We start from the raw sequence: 22020 nt of genomic DNA on the forward strand, positions 1-22020 counted from the left end.
CCTTTTTTAGCCTACATATTTTATTTTATAAATTTTAAAACATTATGTCTGAGAAGAGTCAGTAGATTTCACCAGACAGGCAAAAAGACTACAGCACAAAAATGGTAAGGAACCCTACTTTAGAATGGAATTTGTCATTTTAAAGTTTATAAATCTTTATAAACTTTATAAATCTGTGAAAATAATTAGTGCTGCATTCATCTGTTACACAGGTAATCAGGGATATGAATGTAAATTTGAAAGTCAGGGGCACATATAGATTAGAGGACACACGAGCAGCTCAGCTAATAAGTGGGTAATATTTATTCATAGCTTAGTCTTCATTTTTGACAGTTATGCCCTGATAATATGTCTCATTATGTAATTGTTTCAGACTGCCATATGTGAAGAAACAGAAGAGAATGCATTACAAACACAGAATGAATGTGGGTTGTAGCATTTCGCAGAATATAGTGGGTACTGAAGAAAGGGGGAGAAAGGCTGGAGCAGAGTAGGATAAACCCCTTTGTGCAGAGTGTCCAGCAACATTCTGCACCACTGTCAGAGGCCATGTGGAGGTACTCATTGACTCAGCAGGAGCATTTTGAAATCAACATAAATTGCTAATTATATTGACACTTACTGAGTCATTATTTGGCCATAGTAAGACCAGGCTAGCTATGGAGTTGTACCTTTTGAGTGTTTGTAGATTGTATGCCTTCCAGTGATGTTTCATTTATCTAGCAACATTATGAAACATGTCTGAGGACCAAGAATAAACTTTTAAAAGGCCAAGGAACATATGAAATCCATTCACTAAAGTGAATAATTCAATGATTCGTCTTCAAAAGGTCCATCTACTTCTAATTGATTCTTAATTTAGATATACTTCTCACAAGCATAAATGCCTGTTTTTCCTGACCTACATAACTCAGAAGACATAAATTTTAAAAGGGGGTGGGTAGGAAGAGTTTTAGCAAAAATTTATTAATATAAACTGTGTTTCAGAGTACAAGTATGTAAAACATAAAGGCAGGCTTTTTGCACCCGAAGGAACATACAATCCAATTGTAGGTCTATTAATAAAGGAGAAACTGTATGGGGAAGGCTAATATATCTACTATATGCCTGCTATGAGCAGGCTCCCTGCTAAGGGATTTATAGGCATTTTTCCATTTAAGACTCTCAACAGTCCTTTGAGATAGGTATTATTCTCCTCATTTTATTGACAGGGAAACTATGTCACTTGTTCAAGTCTTTACATAGAATTGAAAATCTGGTTTTCTAAATAGGTATGCTTGACTCTAAATTCCATGTTACTGTGACAACAGTAAGAACTAACCAATTAAATGTTAACAGTTCTCTTGGATCATCATGGCGGACAGGAGGCAGGACTAGATTGCAGCTCCAGACAGAGCAGCTCGCATGGTGAATTTTAGCTCAATAGATGGCAAGAACAAACCAGCAATCTCGAGAGGACATACAGACCCTCTGACGGAAGTGGACTGCTCCTGCGGAGCCTGGGAGACCCCCCAAATACTGAGTGCCCAACTGAGGAAGTGGGAAAGGGAGACCCTCCTCTCCCCAACACATGCCCCCACTAGAGAAGCTGACAGTCCATTTGCAGGAGAAGTTTCCGGCTTTACCTGGAGCTGAGTCAATTTGGAAAGCCAAGCCAAGTACAGGGGTAGAGGAAGCAGCAGAAAGGCCCTGAGAGCTCCTGGAGTCCCCTAACTGGCCATTCCTGCCTGGCACCACACCACAGGGATCCAACGGGAGGGTGACCAGAGGAGCAGGGGGTAAAACTCCACAGGGAGAAGGAAATCTCTAGCTAAACTTTGTAACAATTTGAACGGGGTGAGAAGCCACCTGGCTAGCACTCAGGAGAGGGCGCAAATCTGGTGTGCAAACTCCACAGGCAGGGGAAGAACCAAGACCTTTTCTTTTGCAGTTGGGAGGTGAGTTTTCAAGCCGGTCTCACCTTCTGCCTGGAAACTAACTCGGGGCTGTTCGTGGGGGCACGGTGAGAGTTAGAACGGACCTTCAGTTTGCATGGGAGCTGTGTGAGGCCTGTGACTGTGGGCTTTCCCCCACTTCCCTGACAACCTGCATGACTCAGCAGAGGCAGCCATAATCCTCCTAGGTACACAAGTCCAGGGACCTGGGAATCTCATCCCCATCCCCCATGCTGCAGCTGCAGCAAGACCCACCCAAGGAGAGTCTGAGCTCAGAAATGCCTAACCCTGCCCTCCTCCTGATTGTCTTTCCCTACTCACCCTGGTAGTGGAAGACAAAGGGCATATAATCTTGGGAGTTCTAGGGCCTTGCCCACTGCCAGTTCCTCTCTGGAAAGCACCACCTCCTGGCAGGAGGTGCAAAAAAAGCATTGGATTAAATCCAGCGTCTCTTTATGATTAAAACTCTCAGCAAAATCGGTATACAGGGGACATACCTTAATGTAAGAAAAGCCATCTATTACAAACTCACAGCCAACATAATACGGAATGGGGAAAAGTTGAAAGCATTCCCTCTGAGAACTGGAACAAGACAAGGATGCCCACTCTCACCACTACTCTTCAACATAGTACTGGAAGTCCTAGTTAGAACAATCAGACTAGAGAAAGAAGTAAAGGGCATCCAAACTGGTAAAGAGGAAGTAAAACTGTCACTGTTTGCTGATGATATGATCTTTTACCTTGAAAACCCTAAGGACTCCTCCAGAAAGCTCCTAGAATTGATAAAAGAATTCAGTTTCCAGATGCAGGATTAATGTACACAAATCAGTAGCTCTTGTACACAATAATGGCGACCAAGTGGAGAATCAAATAAAGAACTCAACCACTTTTACAATAGCTGCAAAACAAACATCTTAGGAATATAGCTAACCAAGGAGTCAAAAGACCTCTACAAGGAAAACTGCAAAACGCTATTGAAAAAAATCATAGATGACATGAACAAATGGAAACACATTCCATGCTCATGGATGGGTAGAATCAATATTGTGAAAATGACCATACTGCCAAAAGCAATCTACAATTCAATGCAATTCCCATCAAAATACCACACCATCATTCTTCACAGAATTAGAAAAAAAAATTCTAAAAATCATATAGAACCAAAAAAGAGCCCACATAGACAAAGCAAGAATAAGCAAAAAGAACAAATCTGGAAGCATCACATTACCTGATTTTAAACTATACTGTAAGGCCATAGTCACCAAAACAGAATGGTACTGGTACAAAAACAGGCACATAGACCAATGGAACAGAATAGAGAACCCAGAAATAAACCCAAATACTACAGCCAACTGATCTTTGACAAAACAAACAAAAACATAAAGTGGGAAAAGGACACCCTTTTTAACAAATGGTGCTGGGATAATTGGCTAGCCACATCTAGAAGAATAAAACTGGATCCTTATCTCTCACCTTATACAAAAATCAATTCAAGATGGATTAAGGACTTAAACCTAAGACCTGAAACTATAAAAATTCTAGAAGATAACATTGGAAAAACTCCCCTAGACATTGGCTTAGGCAAGGATTTCATGACCAAGAACCCAAAAGCAAATGCAATAAAAGCAAAGACAAGTAGCTGGGACCTAATTAAACTAAAGAGCTTTTGCATGGCAAAAGGAACAGTCAGCAGAGTAAACAGACAACCCACAAAGTGGGAGATAATCTTCACAATCCATACATCTGACAAAGGACTAATAACCAGAATCTACAACAAACTCAAACAAATTGGTAAGAAAAAACCAATCCCATCAAAAAGTGGGCTAAGGACATGAATAGACAATCCTCAAAAGAAGATATACAAATGGCCAACAAACATATGAAAAATGCTCTTCATTACTAATGATCAGGAAATGCAAATCAAAACTACAATGCTATACCACCTTATTCCTGCAAGAATGACCATAATCAAAAAAATCAAAAAAAAGTAGATGTTGGTGTGTATGTGGTGAATAGAGAACACTTCTACACTGTGGGTGGGAATGTAAACTAGCACAGCCACTATAAAAAAACAGTGTGGAGATTCCTTAAAGAACTAAAAGTAGAACTACCATTTGATCCAGCAGTCCCTCTAATGGGTGTCTACACAAAGGAAAAGAAGTCATTATTCAGAAAAGATACTTGCACATGCATGTTTGTAGCAGCACAATTCACAATTGCAAAATTGTGGAACCAACCCAAATGCCCATCAATCAACGAGTGGTTAAAGAAACTGTGGTATATATATTCAATGTAATACTACACAGACATAAAAAAGAATGAATTAACAGCATTTGCAGTGCCCTGGATGAGATTGGAGACTATTATTCTAAGAGAAATAACTCAGGAATGGAAAACCAAACATCGTATGTTCTCATGGATATGTGGGAGATAAGCTATGAGGAAGCAAAGGCATAAGAATGATACAGTAGACTTTGGGGACTTGGGGGGAAGAGTCGGAGAGGGGCGAGGGATAAAAGACTGCAAATATAGTGAGTGTATACTGCTCAGGTGATGGGTGCACCACAATGTCACAAATAACCACTAAAAAACTTACTTATGTAACCAAATATCACCTGTATCCCAATAACTTATGGATAAATAAATAAATAAATAAATAAATGTTATCAGTGATGGAAGAGAAAAAAGTGCTACAAAGGAATACATACATAACACCTTAAAATGGTCCAGCAAACAATCCTACCACTAAATTATTTCAAATGTAATCACAAAATTAAAATGAAGTACAAAGCTCCCATTTATAATACCACGTGGGTAATGTATGAAGAATACTCTGGAGAATCTCAGTAAGAAGGCTAAGAGCCTGGCCCTGCTGTACTCACATGCACCTCTGCCTGGCCCAACATCTGGTTCAGCAGCAGCCATACCTCCCTGGACAGATAGCCACAGGCCTGCTTGGCATCACCACACCTGCACACACCTGAGCCCAGCCTGACAGCCAGTCTGGGTGGTCCCATTTCCCTGCAAATACCATTGCAGGAATGCCTGGCACCATTGCTCTCATGCTTGGTCCAACAGCTGGTCCAGTGATAATTCTGCTTTCCTAGACAGATTGCCACAGGGTCCAACAACCAGCCTAGCGCTCCTGTCCTCAGCAAAACTACACTGCTGCCATCACAAATGCCTGCAGCCTAGAGCACTGAGGCAATATATATCACTGATGAGGATTACAGCTGAAGAAACTGCATGAAGACTACAGTACTGAGTCGACCCTAGAGCTAAAGCCAATGCACCACATTTAACACTAGGACTTGTTTACAGGAAAACATTTATCCCTACAAAAGCTACTCCACAATGTTGGAAAAATTGACTATACAATTAGATTCACAGATATAAATGTAGGGCCACAAGAAACATAAAAAAGCAAATTAACATGGCACCCACAAAATGTCTCCAGTAACAGACTCCCAAAAAGGACATTCATATAATATCTGAGAAATAAATTCAAAATTATGATTTTAAGGAAACTGAGCAAGATATAAGAGAACACAGAGAAACAATTCAATAAATCAGGAAAACAATTCATGTTCTGAATGAGAAATTCAACAAAGATATATATAAAATAAAAAAAGAACCAAGCAGAATTGGAGCAGAAATATTCAATGAACGAAATGAAAAAAATACGTAAGTGACAGCTTCAACAACAGACAAGATGAAGGAGAAGAAAGAATTTATGAACTTGAAGACAGGTCTTTTGAAATAGCCCAGCCAGAGGAAGGGAAGAAAAAGTAGAAATAAGAAAAATAGAGAATGAAGAAAGCCTACAGGACTTATGGGACACCATCAAGTGAATAAATTTTCTCATAATAGGAGTGTCAGAGGGAAAGAGACGGAGAAAAGCACAGAAAATTTATTTAACCAAATAATAGCTGAAAAATTCCCAAGTATTGGTAGAGTTGTGAACATCCAGATTGAGGAATTTAAAAGATCCCCAATTATATTCAATCCAAAAAATTCTCTCTGAGGCATATTATAATCAAACCGTCAAAAGTCAAAGACAATGAAATAATTCTAAAATCTACAAAAGAAAAGTATCAAGTCTCTTATAAGGGAATCTGCATCACACTATTAACAGATTTCTCAGCAGAAACCTTAAAGCTGGTAGAGAATGGGATGATATATTCAAAGTGCTGAAAGAAAAAAAAGCTGTTAGTTGAGAATATTATATAAAGCAAAGATATTTTTTCCAGAAATGAAGAAGAAATAAAAATTTTTGCAGATAAGAAAAAGCTAAGGGAATTCATTACCATAAAGTTGGTGTTACAAGAAACACTTGAGAGTGCTACAAATGGAAACAAAAGGACCATAATTACTAACAGGAAAACAAGTGAAAGTATAAAACTCAACGTAGAGTAAGTTAATTAATCAAATTCATAATATTTCCAGTGATATGATACGTCTTTCAATCCTCTGGTATGAACGTTTAATGTCAAATGGTCAAAACCAAGAATTACAATTAATGGCAAAGGAACACACCACAGATAAAGAAGCAAATTAAGTGAACAAAAGTATAAATTTTAGGGGGAAGGAAAACTGTCTAGAGTAATTTTATGCAACCAAAGTTAAGTTGCCATCATCTTAAAATAGTCAATTCTAACTACAAGACTCTTTATGTTAGCCTGTGGTAATCACAAACAAATAATGTACAGCAGACAATCAAATGAGAATGAGAAAATAAAGCTTAGCACCACAGAAAACCACCAAACCACAGAGGTAAAGAGCAAGAGAAGAAGAAAGAAATAAGGAATCTACAAGATAAGGAAAAAATAATGAACAAAATGGCAGAAGTAAGTTCTTATCTAACAATAATAACCTTGAATGTAAATGGATTAAATTTTCCCATTAAGAGATAGAATGGCTGAATAGGCAAAATAAAATAAAATAAGACCCAACTATATACTACCTAAAAAAGATTCACCTCAAAAAAGGCAGGCTGAAAGCAAAGGGATAGAAAAAGATACTCCGTGCAAACAAAAACAAAAATTGAACAGAATAAGCCATATTGATATCAGATAAAAGATATTTTAAGTCAAAAACTGTTAAAAGAGGCAGAGAAGGTTATTATATATAATGAGAAAGGGATCAATTCAACAAGAGGATATAACAATTGTAAATATATACGCAACCAACACAAAAGCACTCAAATATATAGAGCAACTGTTATTAGATCTAAAGGGAGAGATAGACCACAATACAAAATAGTAGGGGATTACACCCACTTTCAACAATGGGAAGCTAATGACAAAAAATCAACAAAGAAACACTGGACTTAAACTGCACCATAGACCAAATGGACCTAATGGACATTTACAGAACATTTCATCCAACAGCTTTAGAATACATATTCTTTTCGGTTGCATGTGGAACGTTCTCCAGGATGAATCACATATTAGGCCACAAAACAAATCTCAACAAATGTAAGAAGAGAGATCATATCAGCTATCTTTGCGGGCCATTATGGTCTAAACTAGAAATTAACAAAATAAAATTTTGGAAATGTTACAAATACATGGAAGTTAAACAACATCCTTTTAGATAACCAATGGGTCAGTGAGTAAGTTAAAAAAAATTAAAATTTTCTTGAGACAAATGAGAATGGGACACATCTTACCAAAACCCATGGGACACAATAAAACCAGTACCAAAAGGGAAATTTATAGTAATAATTGTCTACATCACAAAAGAAGATTTCTAAGAAACAATCCAACAATGCATCTCAAAGGCCTAGGATTTGTTATTAATTTAATAATAAACTAAAGCCAAAATTAGCAGAAGGAAGGAAATAAAACTCAGAGCAGAAATAAACAAAATTGATACTAAGAACAAAAATTCAAAAGATCAACAAAATGAAGAATTTGTTTTTTTGAAATGATAAAGGAAAATCAATAAACCACAAGCTAGGCTAACTAAAAAAAAGAAAGAAGACTCAAATAAATAAAATCAAGGATGAAGTAGGAGATATTAACGCTGATACCAACTTTTTTTTTGCAATACGTTTGCAGCTAGAACACCAGTGTCATGAAAACCATCCCTAAAGTCAAATGGGAAAGAAAAGAAAAAGACTCCCATCAACATTGTCAAAATTGGACACATTGATTCAGGCAAGTCCACCACTACTTTTGATCTACAGATGTGGTGGGACTGACCAAAGAACCATCGAAAATTTTGAGGAAGAGGCTGTTGAGATAAGAAAGAGTTACTTCAAGTATGCCTGGGTCTTAGATAAACTGAAAGCCGAACCTGAACATGGTATCACCATTGATACCCTGTGGAAATTTGAGACCAGCAATTACTACTTGATAATTATTGATAGTCTGGGACACAGATGCTTTGCGAAAAACGTGAATACAGCCACATTTCAGGCTGACTGTGATGTCCTGATTGTTGCTGCTGGTGCTGGTGAATTTGAACTGGTGTCTCCAGGAATGAACAGACGTATGAGCATGCATTTCTGGTTTACACACTGGGTGTGAAACAGTTATTGTTAACAAAATGGATTCCACTGAGCCACTCTACAGCCAGAAAAGGTACAAAGAATCATTGAGAAAGCTGAAACTTAAGAAAATTGGCTACAATGCCAACACAGCAACATCTGTGCCAATTTCTGGTTGGAATTGTGACAATATGCTAGAGCCATGTGCTAACATGCATTGGTTCAAGGGATGGAAAATCACCTGTAAAGATGGCAATGCCAGTGGAACTATGTTGCTTGAAACTCTGCAATGCATCCTATCACTAACTCATCCAACTGACAAGCCCTTATTTGTGGTCTGCCTCTCCAGGATTTCTACAGAATTGGTGATTTTGATACTGTCACTGTGTTCTGAGTGGTGACTGGGTTACCTTTGCTCCAGTCAATGTTACAGCTGAAGAAAAGTCTGTTGAAATGCACCATGAGGCTTTGAGTGAAACTCTTCTGGGGGACAAAGGGGGCTTCAATGTCAAGGATGTGCAAGTCAAAGATGTTCACTGTGCCACCGTTGCTGATGACAGCAAAAATGACCCACCAATGGAAACAAATGACTTTCTTACTCAGGTGACTATTCTGCACCAAACAGGCTAAGTCAGTGATGGCTATGTCCCTGTACTGGATTGTCACACAGTTCACATTGCTTGCCAGTTTGCTGAGCTGAAGGAAAAGATTGATTGCCAGTCTGGTAAAAAGCTGGAAGATGGCCCTAAATACTGGTGATGCTACCATTGTCGATATGGTTCCTGGAAAGCTCCTGTGTTGAGAGCTTTTCTGACTATCCTCTGAGTCATTTTCCTATTTGTTCTATGAGACAGATAGTCACTGTGGGTGTCATCAAAGCAGTGGACAGGAAGGCTGCTGATGGTGGAAAGGTCACCAGAGTTGGTGAGGAAGAAATAAAAGGCATCCAAACTGGGAAGAAGGTAGTCAAATTGTCCCTATTTGTAGATGGTGTAATATTTTACATAAAGAAAACTGTAAAGACTCCACCAAAAACTAGTCAAACTGAAAAACAAATTCACTAAAATTGCAGGATACAAAATCAACATACACAAATCAGTAGCATGTCCATAGGATAATAGTGAACTCGCTGAAAAAGAATTTTTAAAACTTTCTTTTACCATAGTTACATAAAAAACTAGATACCTAGGAATATATTTAACCAAGGAGGTGAAAGATCTCTACAATAAAACTGTAAAACTTTGATGAAATAAATGGAAGAGGACACAAATAAATGGAAAGACATATTATATTCATGAATTGGAAGAATTTTTTTTTAAATGGTCATACTACCCAAAGTGATCTACAGATTTAATGCAATTCCTGTCAAAATAACTATAATATTCTTCAGAGCAGCAGTCCTCAATGTTTTTGGCACCAGGGACTGGTTCATGGATGACAGTTTTTCCACAGACCAGCCACAGGGTTGGGAGGTGGTTTTGAGATGATCCAAGTGCATTACATTTATTGTGCACTTTATATTATTAGCACTTTATTCATATTATTACATTGTAATATATAGTTATATATTATTTCATTATGTATTACAATGTAATAATACAACTCACTATAATGTTGAGTCAGTGGGACCCCTAAGCTTGTTTTCCTGCAACCAGATGATACCATCTAGGGGTGATGGGAAACACTGACAGATCATCAGGTGTTAGATTCACATACAGAGTGCTCAACCTAGATCCCCTGCATGCGCAGTTCACAATAGGGTTTGCACTCCTATGAGAATCTAATGCAGATGCTGATTTGACAGGAGTCTGAGCTCAGGCGGTAATGCGAGTGATGGGGAGCAGCTATAAAATACAGATGAAGCTTCACTCTCACCTGCTGCTCACCTCCTGCTACGCGACCCAGTTCCTGATAGGCCACAGACCCATATGCCTGTTTGTGGCCTGGGGGTTAGGGACCCCTGCTTCAGAGAAATAGAAAAAACACAACAACTATAAAATTCCGTAGAACTACAAAATACCCTAAATAGCCAAAGACATACTGAGCAAAAAGAACAAAGTGGAAGGGATCACACTACCTGACTTCAAAATACAGTATTATACAAAGATATAGTAACCAAAACAACATGGCGCTGGCACAGAAACAGACACATAGACTAATAGAATAGAATGGAGAGACCAGAAATACATTCAACACCTACAGCCAACTGATTTTTGACAAAGATGCCAAAAACACACATTGGGGAAAAAGTAGTCTCTTCAATAAATGGTGCTAGGAAAATTCAATAATCACATGCAAAAGAATGAGACTAGACCCTGACTCATGTTATGTACAAAAATCAACTCAAAATGAATTAAAGATTTAAATGTAAAGTTTGAAACTATGAAACAACTAGAAGAAATCACAGAGAAAATGCTTTATGATGTTAGGGTGGGCAAGGACTTTTTAAATAAGATCTCAAAAGCACAGACAACGAAAGCAAAAAGAGACAAATGGAGTTTCATTGAACTAAAAAGCTTTTGAAGAGGAAACTATTCACAGAGTAAAGAGATAACCTAGAAAATGGGAGAAAATATATGTAGACTATACTTCTAACAAGGAGTTAATATAGAGAATATATAAAGGAACATAAACAACTCAATGGGAAAAAAACCCCCAAATACCTCATTTTAAAAATGGGCAAAAGACTTTAATAGACATTCTCAAAAGAAGACATACAAATGGCCATTAGTTATATGAAAAAAATGCTCAATACCACTAATCATAAAGGAAATGTAAATGAAAACCACAACGAGATGTTACTTCATTCCAATTAGACTGGTGGTTATCAGAAAGACAAAAGAAATCAAGTGCTGGTAAGGTTGTGGAGAAATGGGAACACTTATATGCTGTTGGTAGCAATATATACTAGTACAACCATTATGGGAAACAGTATGGAGGTTCCCCAAAAATAGTCAAAATAGAATTAACATGTGATCTAGCAATTCCACTACTGGATGTATAGCCAAAGGAAATGGAATCAGCACGTCAAAAGAGATATCTGTACTCTCAACTTCTGTAGCACTATTTATAATAGCCAATATATTGAATCGACCTAAGTGTCCAACAGTGGATGAATGGATAAAAAATGTGGCAAATATACACCGTAGAATATTATTCAGCCATAAAAAGAATAAAATCCTGTCATTTGTGACAACATGGATGAACCTGGAGGACACCGTGTTAACCGAAATAAGCCAGACACAGAATGATAAATACCACATTATCTCACTCATTTTTAGATATGGAATAGTAAAAATAATTTTTAAATATAACAATTAAGAAGATAAGAATTTGGTACATAAATGGATTAACAAGAGTCATTTAAAAAATCTAGCAGTGTGAAATGTTGCATTCCCTGTTGAAATCTAAAAATGAGGGGTTAATATATGTTATATTATGTTATATATGTATACAGAAATACATATATTCTGTTATATATATATACAGAAATACATATATTCTGTTATATATGTATACAGAAATACATATATTCTGTTATATATGTATACAGAAATACATATATTCTGTTATATATGTATACAGAAATACATATATTCTGTTATATATGTATACAGAAATACATATATATTCATAGTGGAAGCCTGACTTTAAAAAGAACTTTTCAAGAATGGATTTGATCATCTCTTTTAAAGTCATCTAGTTTTTGAAAACAACCAGCCGGAGCTGACTATCACTTTGTTTTTATGCTAAAATTCTGAACTCCTTTAAACGAGTCTAAAATAAGGAAAGACCAGAAATCACAGTACAGCATATTGTCAACAACCTCTCTATAGCGACCAAAGGAGTTCAGGGCCTGCAAGTCACTGTGTGATAGTGTACTTGAAAAGTCATCTACACCACAGGAACGCAACCAAATAAATAAGTATTTCACCGACAAAACCCATAGAGAAAGAGTTTAAAGACTTCCCACGGCAATCCATTGCTGCCACTGGCCATGTGTATTATCAGTAAATGTAAATGGAGTTTATGAGGATCAACTAGTGGTGAATATGAACACTGCTGCTTCTGGGTTCTTGAAGCAGTTTGTTCTCGTTAAGCTTTGTGAAGGGACTGAAGGCTTTCCCTTGTTTTCTGTGTGAATGAGCCGTTAGTGTGTGTGGGAATGTTTTCACAGCAGCATGCCTCTTCTGCCCTTTTCTATCAACTGAGCTACTTCACGTGTCTCCTCATATTAGTGCCATCGCTAAACAAAGCAAGCGCTCATGAATGAAGGCTGATGTCAGCAAATTCTGAATAGCTTCTGGAGGGGCATCCTGCACCCTAACACTGATGCCAGCTAAGGGGATGAAGTCACCAGGGAGATCACCCACTCTTATTCTCCTAAGAACTGAGCAGTTCCAGCAATGAAAAGCAATACAAAGCAAACAAACAAATATTCAGATTAAAATGCGATGTAATACAGGGCAGTGCCAACATTACTTTACATATGACTACACGGTCTTTACACTAAATATCCAGAAGTACTGTGAAAATCAGTTATTTTCTTGAAATATATCATAAACTATAATGAGATGTTTCTATGGTCCCTTTATTTTAGTTTCAGTGAAACATGAAAAACACATACAAATAACATTTTAGAAACATGGTAGTACATTTGAACTCACTTATAAACTTAATAATGCTGAAAATTAAAATAAGGACAGAACATGATGATGAGGAAAAGTGATTTACAGTAAACATTTCCTTGTAAAACAGAACTGTTTCTGGTATCCAATTTACCCTGGTTGCATGTAAGTCTTACGTGCTTAGCAAGAGATTGAAAGACTTTATAATATTTGAGGTTATTGTGCATAAAACCATTGCTGGTCAGAAGTAAATCTTACTGTCTTGGCAGTTTGTCTTCAGAGAATAGGCTACATGACTAAATAGAATTAAATCTCAGCAACCTTCATGTAGAACTGTTTGTTGCCGAAAAATATAGGATTATATCATGACGTCTGGTGACTTGCCAGAGAACCCTTGAAAACCTGCTGAGTTCAAGGCTCTGCACAACAGGAATGTCATAGTTTCTGCTTAGAACAGTGTGTGTATTTAAGGAGTTTTGCTGTTAATGCAGGACTAAGGACCCCTCACTCATGAACTGAGACAGGGACTGTTATTGTCAAAAGCACTAAACACACTTTCCTCATTGCCTCACCATTTAAAGATGAGCAGTTTTTGACTCATGCCTCAAAGAAAGAATTATTCTAGTCATAAAAGCCTGCTAAAGTTTTCTTTTTTAAAGCTTATAAACAGACTGCGGGCAGATTGACCTTCATATCTAATAAGCTAACTGTTAACAAGTTAGTACAGTTTAGTATACACCTCAATACTTCTATTTTCTATATTTTTCTCCTCCCCCCACACTCCCTTTCTTTTGAAGTAATTTTATTTCATGACCTTATGTCTACAGAAAAAGAATTATATTACTGTCTTGGATTACTAAATTGAATTAATGTTGACATAAATAGTTTTATTTGGATGGAATTTTAAAATTAATTCCATTTGTAAATAGCCATAAGAAATACAATCTCCTTTGTCATTTCGATCACAAAGTAGCAGAGAAATCTCTTCCACACATAAAATCACTTAGAAGAGAGAACTTGCAACTTACTACAGTATAAGAGATTTTCAGTATCTAGTCACCTTATGACTCATATTAATCATGTACTGACAAGTTTCCAAAGAGCTTGAATTAAAAAAAAATAAGCCCTTGTATATAGACATGTTGAAGGACTTAGATAAGTACAAAAATCTCTGTGAAAAAGTTTTCATTGATGTTTTAAAAAGCGTGTTATTTTATCTTTACAAAGGAACTGCACTAACACTAATCTAGCTTTTGGAAAATACAGCAACATTCATGACTAATCGTAGTGTGAAAGGTAGAAATGGACATGAAAAGTATCATCACCTCTAGCAACACTTGAAACCCTAAGAGAGGTTCAAATGCAAACTTTCAGATTTTCAACACTGAAAAACCAAGGACTTTATCTTCCCTTTCAAGGAGTTGCTTTGTGGGGCGGGGGAAACCAAAACCTCTTTTGTAATACAAACTTTGCCAATATATCTGATTCTTTTTCTACCTCCTCTTAGAAGAGATATACCCCCTTTTTAATAGTTTAAAAATACTATTGCAGTGAAACTCTTGGTACAAAGGAAAATTATTCTATTTAGTCGTATTCTTTTAAAAGTTATTTGTTTAAAAGGGCTTCACTGTATTGGTCTTGCAGCCCTTCATACAACAGAACAAAAGCAGTTCTATGAAAGAAGACTAAACTTGAACAAACCGTAAAAAAAAAAAAAAAGCAAAGTTCCTCTCTGTTTTTATCAAATTTGATTGCTGCAGCTGTTCCCAGTTTCTGTGTTTTAAAAATAGCCTTATTCAGTGCCTTGTTGGCTAAAGGCCAGAGTGCCATTAGAACATGCTGTACGGAAAACCTCTATTCAGTTACAGATACAGAAATATATTTAAGATCAGTGGGGGTCATCTGCAGCAAACACTTGTAAAGGAAAATAGAATTTTAATGTGTTTGGACTGATTGCCACTTTTACCAGATAGTTTAAAGCTTCCATATAGAACCATCCTATTATTTTTTCTTTTAGGTAAAAATGCAAAATGCGTATGAACTTCATTGGACAAATATTATTAGAAAGGTCTGTTTCTCAAATAACAATTGTACGGCTGAGATACACATTTCAAAGCATACCTACTAGTGGTTTCTGTTTGACAAGCTCACAGGCATTCATCGAGTGAAAAGGTAGGTAATATTGAGCAAATGCTACAAATGGAATCATAACTTCTTTCTGACACAGGCCTCCTAAGTAAGGTCACGAGGTGTGAAATCGATTGATCTGCCCAAGGGAAATGAGTCTGGGGACTCATTTTGGACTTAAAGTGTGTGGGGAAAGGGTGAAAGAATTGAGTTATTCAGTGATGTTTCAGAGTTGACCTTCACATCTCTTCAGTTCTTTCCTTTGCCTCAGCAAAGGATTGAAATTAGCATTTGGGACTAAACAGATTCCTGTAGGAGTCCTAATTTGAGTTGTAAGTAAAAAGGATCTGCTTCGCATAAATCATCAATAAAAAGGAATTTTGATTCCAGGTATTGAAAATAGTAAGAAAAAATTAGAAAGCAGAGGTCTAGGGAAAACTAAGGTGAGAAGAAAAAATTTCATTAGGGAAATATACACCAGTTGTCAAGGTATGGGAACATCTAAGATTTCACCTTTCTTGAAAGCTAACATGTTAGCCTGCCACAGCTTTGTTGAGGCTGGCAGAAGACATGAGTTCCCTGCATCAGAGACCCAAGACCTTACTATCCACAGCAACAGCAGTAACCAGTCTTAACATCTAAATCAGTCCCCCAAACCCCAACTTCCATAGGGTGAACCAAAGAGGTCTGGGAGATACCTGCACACATAATGGGCTGCATTATAGAAGAGAAACCCATGGCTTACAATACCTTGATCTTTCATAAAAGAAAATAAGCCTGCCTGATCTCTTCCCAGCTGCCAAACTGGCTAAAAAATGAAGCTCTTATTGACATTTTTATGGTCATATGTGAATTGCTACCATGATGGTATTAAAATAGAAGAGATATCAAAATATTTCACAATCAGCAAGAGTACTGGCCACAGTGTATCCTAGATATTGTAAGAAAATAGGGTCCCAGAGGTCTCTAAGGTACCTGGCATTGATACTTTAAATGTTGGATTTGGAAAAGTCTGGGAGGTCATGAGGAGGGATAGGGGGAACCTGGAAGGACAGGGCGAACTGTGCAGAAATATTTAAATAATTTAACATTTGGTACAGCTATGCTGAAGGTCCCAGTGGAAGGTACTAAACTGAAATATGTCTCAGAAGTTCTGATTCCTAGTCCTAAATTGTGATTTAGCTAAAGGGCAACTTCAGGTAAGTCATTTAATGTTTCTGGGACCCAGTTACCCTATCTCTAAAAGAGAAATGGTACTGACCTTACATTGTGATTAAATATATTGTTCCAATCAGTTACATAGTAATTTTTTTGCTCATTCTCTTTCTCCCCTACACTAAATAAACTTTATGTATAAGTAATAAAATTATAAATTCTGTGGCTATTCCACTTTTGATAGACACAAATTTCCACGAGAATAGCTTGAAAAATATTGGAAGTGAAGTAATTGAGCGTGATGGGTCTCAGATGAAAGACATTTGGCTACAAATATTAAAGTGGTGGGGGGAATACAGAATGAATAGGAAAAAGGAATAGAAAAACAAAAGAACAGCAAATAAAAATGTCTGATCTAAGAAAGCATTTGGATCAGATGAATGGGAAATGTAATTAGGCTGGACACCTCAGGAAAGGGCAAAAATATGAGCATTTCCACCATGAAATCAAAGTAAGATAGAGTAACTAGGTCAGCACTCTGCAGGCTGCCTGGGACAGGACTGGGCTCACTGTGAACCTAGAAGCAGAAATAAAATCCACATGGTCACATTTCCACAAGGAATGGAACAAATAGATGATGCCCAGGTGTTCTAGGCATAAGGCATTGTAGAGCAAAAAGTTCCGTGGGATTCAATTAGTAAGTAGAACAAAGCTTCACTATAACTGGGCAAGTGGCAGTGCACTATAATGAAGCTCTTAATTAGGCTAATAATTTAATATAAGTATGTTACTATGTTATTGCTTTAAGATTTCTGAAATAAAAGGAGTAGTGATAACGAAGTATACAATTTCTTAGCTTTCTGGATAACAATATTGCAAAGCAAGATATTTGTTATTTAGCAAATACTTACTACAATGTCAGAAATTACGAAAACAAGGATCAAAACAAACAAACAAACAAACAAAAACAAAATCTAGCTCCTGAGTATATAGCGGTGTACAGGGCACAAAAAGAGACTTTACTACAATAATTGACAAGGAGATGTTCAGATTTCACTCCAGGTTCAGAGCTGGCCTTTAAGTCTAGAACTTCTGGAGGCCAACAAGCCACTGCATAGAGGTCATTCTGGTTCATAAATTGAGCACGAGGATTCACCCATTCCTGAATCTAGCTCTTTAAAGTTGTTTAGTAACAATTCTCCTTTAATACTTTCTCTTATGTTGCCAGTCCTCTGCTAAATGTTATAAAAACACAATATGTTTATGACTCTTTTGTACTCAACCTATACTATGAGGCAGCAATGAGAGAATCAAAAAATTACATGGTGTGGCCCCCAGAGTGCAAGACCTAGCAGTTAAAAAAATGATACCTATCACTGTGCACTTTGGCTACCTCATTACCTAGTGAGACAACTCCTCATTGTTGAGCATAATCACTAGGAATATTTTAGTGCAACTCATGTATTCCCCACATTACCCACAAAAGCCGTCCTCATTTTTACACAGGTGTTATGAATTTCTAATTGTCTCTTTTTGTTTCTTCTTCATTAGGAATTTGGCAAGAATTTTTCTTCTCCTGGCTTACATTTTATCTCGATGTTTATTTTCTTATACATATTGTTTCATAATACTACATATGATTTCTTTGCCCATTTATCCATTTACCTCATCCAACAAAGTTACATTGAGCACCAATAGATGCTTAGTAGATCAATGTATGCCAGGTACTCTGGAATGTGACTGAGATAGATGTAAAAAGCTATTAGTCTCCTTAAGAGCACTAACATGTAAAAAAAAACATAATGTAGCATTGTCAAAAAGGGAGAGTTTTTAACTCTATGGAGGATGGTTGGTGGTGGGGAGAGAGTTGGGATTGTAGAAGCTTAGGAAAAGCCTAAAAAGTTGTGAGAAATTAGGTAATGAAGATTCAGTCATGAAGGGCCTGAGAGCTTGGGTTTTCCTTACATTTGACTAGGGTGTAGTTAAAAAATCTAAGCTAAGTAGAGAGGCAGTTAGATCACATTTTATAAAGGACATTTAGGGAGTTGTGGAAGATGGTTTCTTTATTCATTTAGGCTGCTACACAAAAATACCATAAACTGGATCGCATATAAACAACAATGTATTTCTCACAGTTCTGGAGGCTGGAAATCCAACATCAAGGCACTAGCAGCGTCTGGTGAGGGCCTGTTTCCTAGATAGCTGTCTTTTCACTGTAACCTCACAGGATGGAAGGCTTGAGGGATCCTTGTGTGGTACCTTTTTATACAGGCATTAATCCCAATTATGATGGCACCACCCTCATAACTTAATCAACTCCCAAAGGTCTCACTCCTAGTAACATCGCCTAGGGGTTAGAATTTCAATATATGAATTTTGGGCAGACACAAACATTCAGACCATTGCAGATGGATTCAAAGGCAATGAGGTAAGAAACAGCAGGGTGATCAATTAGAGAAGCATTGAAATAATGCTGATGAGAGACGATAGGGAGTTAAAGTAAGCTGTGACCAGGTGCATGAGAGTGAAAGTTGCTTAGGAGGTAGAACTGACAGCATTATGAATAGCCACCTGGGGAGTGTGGGAAGGCATCGCAGTGGCCACCGGGGTTCAGGGTTGGTAGACAAGCTGATGATGATGTCACCAACTAAGATGCAAAATCCTGGGGGAAAAGCAAGTGGGAAAGTAGGAAACATGGTAAGTTTGATTTTGCATGTGCTGGTATTGTGGACTCTGTGGGACATCCACATGGAGCTCTCTATAGAGAGGACGGCCTGGTGAATATGTATCTGTAGATGTGAACATTATTTCCAAATTAATTACAAATTAAAAAAATAAGAATCATATATCATGTTGCTTTGGAGTTTGTTGTTTTGTTTTTAGATGTCCAAATGCATAACCTGGCACAGAGCAGACAATCAATAAGCATACGTTGAATTAGTAATAATGTATTATAGTAAGTACACTTGAAGCTTTCCTGATAGTCTTCTATAAGAGGCTCCAATAAAGGATAGACTCACCTTTAAATTTGGCTTACAATGAGTACTAGCTAGGAACAAAATAATTGCTCATGATTTCAGAGAACACTTCTTGAAGTGACAAATGTATTTCTTTTGATAAAGGTAACCATTAATGGATTATCTTTAATGTGATAATTGCTTCTTATATTTATCTAGCTCTGTTTAGTTTCCCATTCTTTTTTATGATTTAATGTACTCATAGTATTTATATGCTTAAACCATTGTTAACTGGATTTTTTTTTCTGGTAACCAATAGCATTTCTTACTGATACAATTTTACAGATGGAGGAAGGAAGTCAGAGAAGATGAATGGTTTGCTCACAGTAATTCAGCAGTGTCTAGGGTTCTTCGCATGATATCATAACTCCTCTCAACATCATGAGGCTACTGATGGAAAGCGCCTTTAGGTATCTGTCACTAATTACTAATATCAAGGTATTTTTCAGGGGCAAAAGCTGTTGTTACTTAGGCACACTGTTGAAAACTCCTTTGTCGTGACTAACTCTTGTCAATCCTGACAGTGATTCAAGAAAACTGTTAATTTCATTATTTTTATACTGACTTTGCTAAAGATTGAAATCAATTTGCTACATTTTTGGTATCTTTTAAATAGTATAAATAAATTAGAACCAAATCTGTAACAATATAATAAAATATTATCTAGAACTGCCTATTAAATATTTTGTGTTTTCAAATATTTCTAAAAATGATTACAATTTGATAGTATTATTAAAATTTAAAAATTCTTTGTGTTTTCAAATATTTCTAAAAATGATTACAATTTGATAGTATTATTAAAATTTAAAATTCCGTCTTTGAAACAGAAGTAGTCAGGTACTTATCTGTTACTGTAAGATGCCAATCATATTATCACATTTCTAGTTGCTGAAGTATTGTATGAATTTTGAATTCTATTAAATGGTGATTTATTTTTTTCCAGATAAGTCACCATGCAAGAGGCACTTATTACACGTTTTTCAGCATATGTTGCAAGTTTATTTTAATGCTGAAGAGGCACATTATGATCAAAGCAGAATTCTGCCCAATTTAAACTGTTCCAAGCTATTTTCATACATTCACTCATGTAATACTGTAAGATTTACATTAAAATGAATGCTCGTCTACAATTAAGCGATTCAGTCAACATTTTAAAAAAAGGTGCAAATGTGTGCAACGTGAAAAAAAATCAACAGATGTGCGAATAATCTCTACTTCGGGGCCAGTATCAAAAAGAGCAGTAGCCAAAAAAAAAAAAAAAAAAGTTAAAAGTTTCAGCATTTATTTTTCGTCTATCCTCTAAGGTTTTCTATACCTAAGTTAAAGGACACACACATAAAACAGTCATAAGACATTTCCTTATGATGATAATTGGATTAGTCAATAATAAATTGGGTTGAGGAACAAATAATAAACTACAATATTCACAGTAGAACTTAAAGATGGATATATATTTTGTTTTCTTCTGATTCTTATACTCTTCTATTCTGATGATGAATATATTCCAAAGCAGCAATGATTCACCTCTGTTCAGAGAAGAGTACACATGTAAAACCAGAATACTTAGCACTAATGTATTTAAAAGATAGCCAGCTAGGATATAATGACAAAAGCAGAAAGAGCTTCTGATCCCAGAGGTGAATAAATCTGCAAGCCAGTGCATGCATGCAGTTTTGCAGGTTGTATAATGCATAACTGAAGGGGTCGCCATTCACATTGTGGTCTAAATGAATGGCATCTTCTTGAATTTTATAGAGCACATCCTGCACAATTATAATGTACTGGGGCCATGGAAAACATCATGAGTATGATGGAAATGTAAAGAGTTTGTTCAGATAGGATAACTGAGATCAAAGTGCTTCTTAAAACCTCATCTCTGTTCCATGAGATATATTTTGGTGACCATTGGAAGGATGTCCAGTTTTCCCCTACTTCAGTAGCAGATGTGGGGCAAAGAAAACCTTGATGCCAACTGACAGTCTGTAATATTTAGACAATCTAAAGCTTCTGGTCTGATAACATGGATAAAAACTACTCAAATCTCATCCCTATTCTCTCCTCCCCCAGTGAATTAATTGCAGGATATTTCTTCCTTTATTATTTTAACTGAGCTTCCCAGTGACATCTATTTGAGAAAATAAGAAGTGGAAATGGCACTCACTGACAAGCACATTCTTAGATAGGGAGAAAATGAATTGGTATAATTTTACTTAAAAATATTCTCCATTAATGTTTTTCAACATGATTAACATTTATGAAAACATTGATCTATGTTATAGTAAATTACACACTGTACTTTAAAATGAGGACTGTGCTTTTGTTTACAAATTTCAACATGCTTTGCTATCCTAGATGAAATCTGAATACATGAAAACTTGAGGGGCCTTATATATGTACCCATGTTTAATCCTGATGTGGCCCAAGGCTTCAACTGTTCTAATTTATTGCAGCTCTTCTACACAGTTGTACAAGTAGCTTGGTGAGCTGACACATTTCTGTGTCTATGTGGGTTAATCTGAGCAAGAAAATGATTAGCCTGAAGTCTCTGGCTAAATCACTAACCATACTTTAATCCATTAGATGAGACCACCTCTCTACTTACTTACATTTTAAATTGGGAAACATACAACTGCTGAGAAAACATAGGGCTTATGCTTTTTGATGAG

At 36.6% G+C, this 22020-nt stretch overlaps 1 protein-coding gene and 1 long non-coding RNA gene across 24 annotated transcripts in view; one reads left to right on the top strand and one right to left on the bottom strand.

Moving 5' to 3' along the window:
* Positions 1 to 22020, bottom strand: part of DGKB (diacylglycerol kinase beta) — an 818895-nt gene that overhangs the window by 36863 nt on the left and 760012 nt on the right. The gene's annotated exons all lie outside the window — the stretch shown is intronic.
* LOC107975707 (uncharacterized) lies at positions 1344 to 20482 on the top strand. The gene is made up of 4 exons (XR_001719089.4): positions 1344 to 1407; positions 15073 to 15227; positions 19640 to 19764; positions 20298 to 20482. It is a non-coding gene; the product is annotated as an uncharacterized LOC107975707 (long non-coding RNA).

Source organism: Pan troglodytes, chromosome 6 (assembly GCF_028858775.2).
Source record: "Pan troglodytes isolate AG18354 chromosome 6, NHGRI_mPanTro3-v2.0_pri, whole genome shotgun sequence".
In the NCBI taxonomy this organism is placed as follows: Eukaryota; Metazoa; Chordata; class Mammalia; order Primates; family Hominidae; genus Pan; species Pan troglodytes.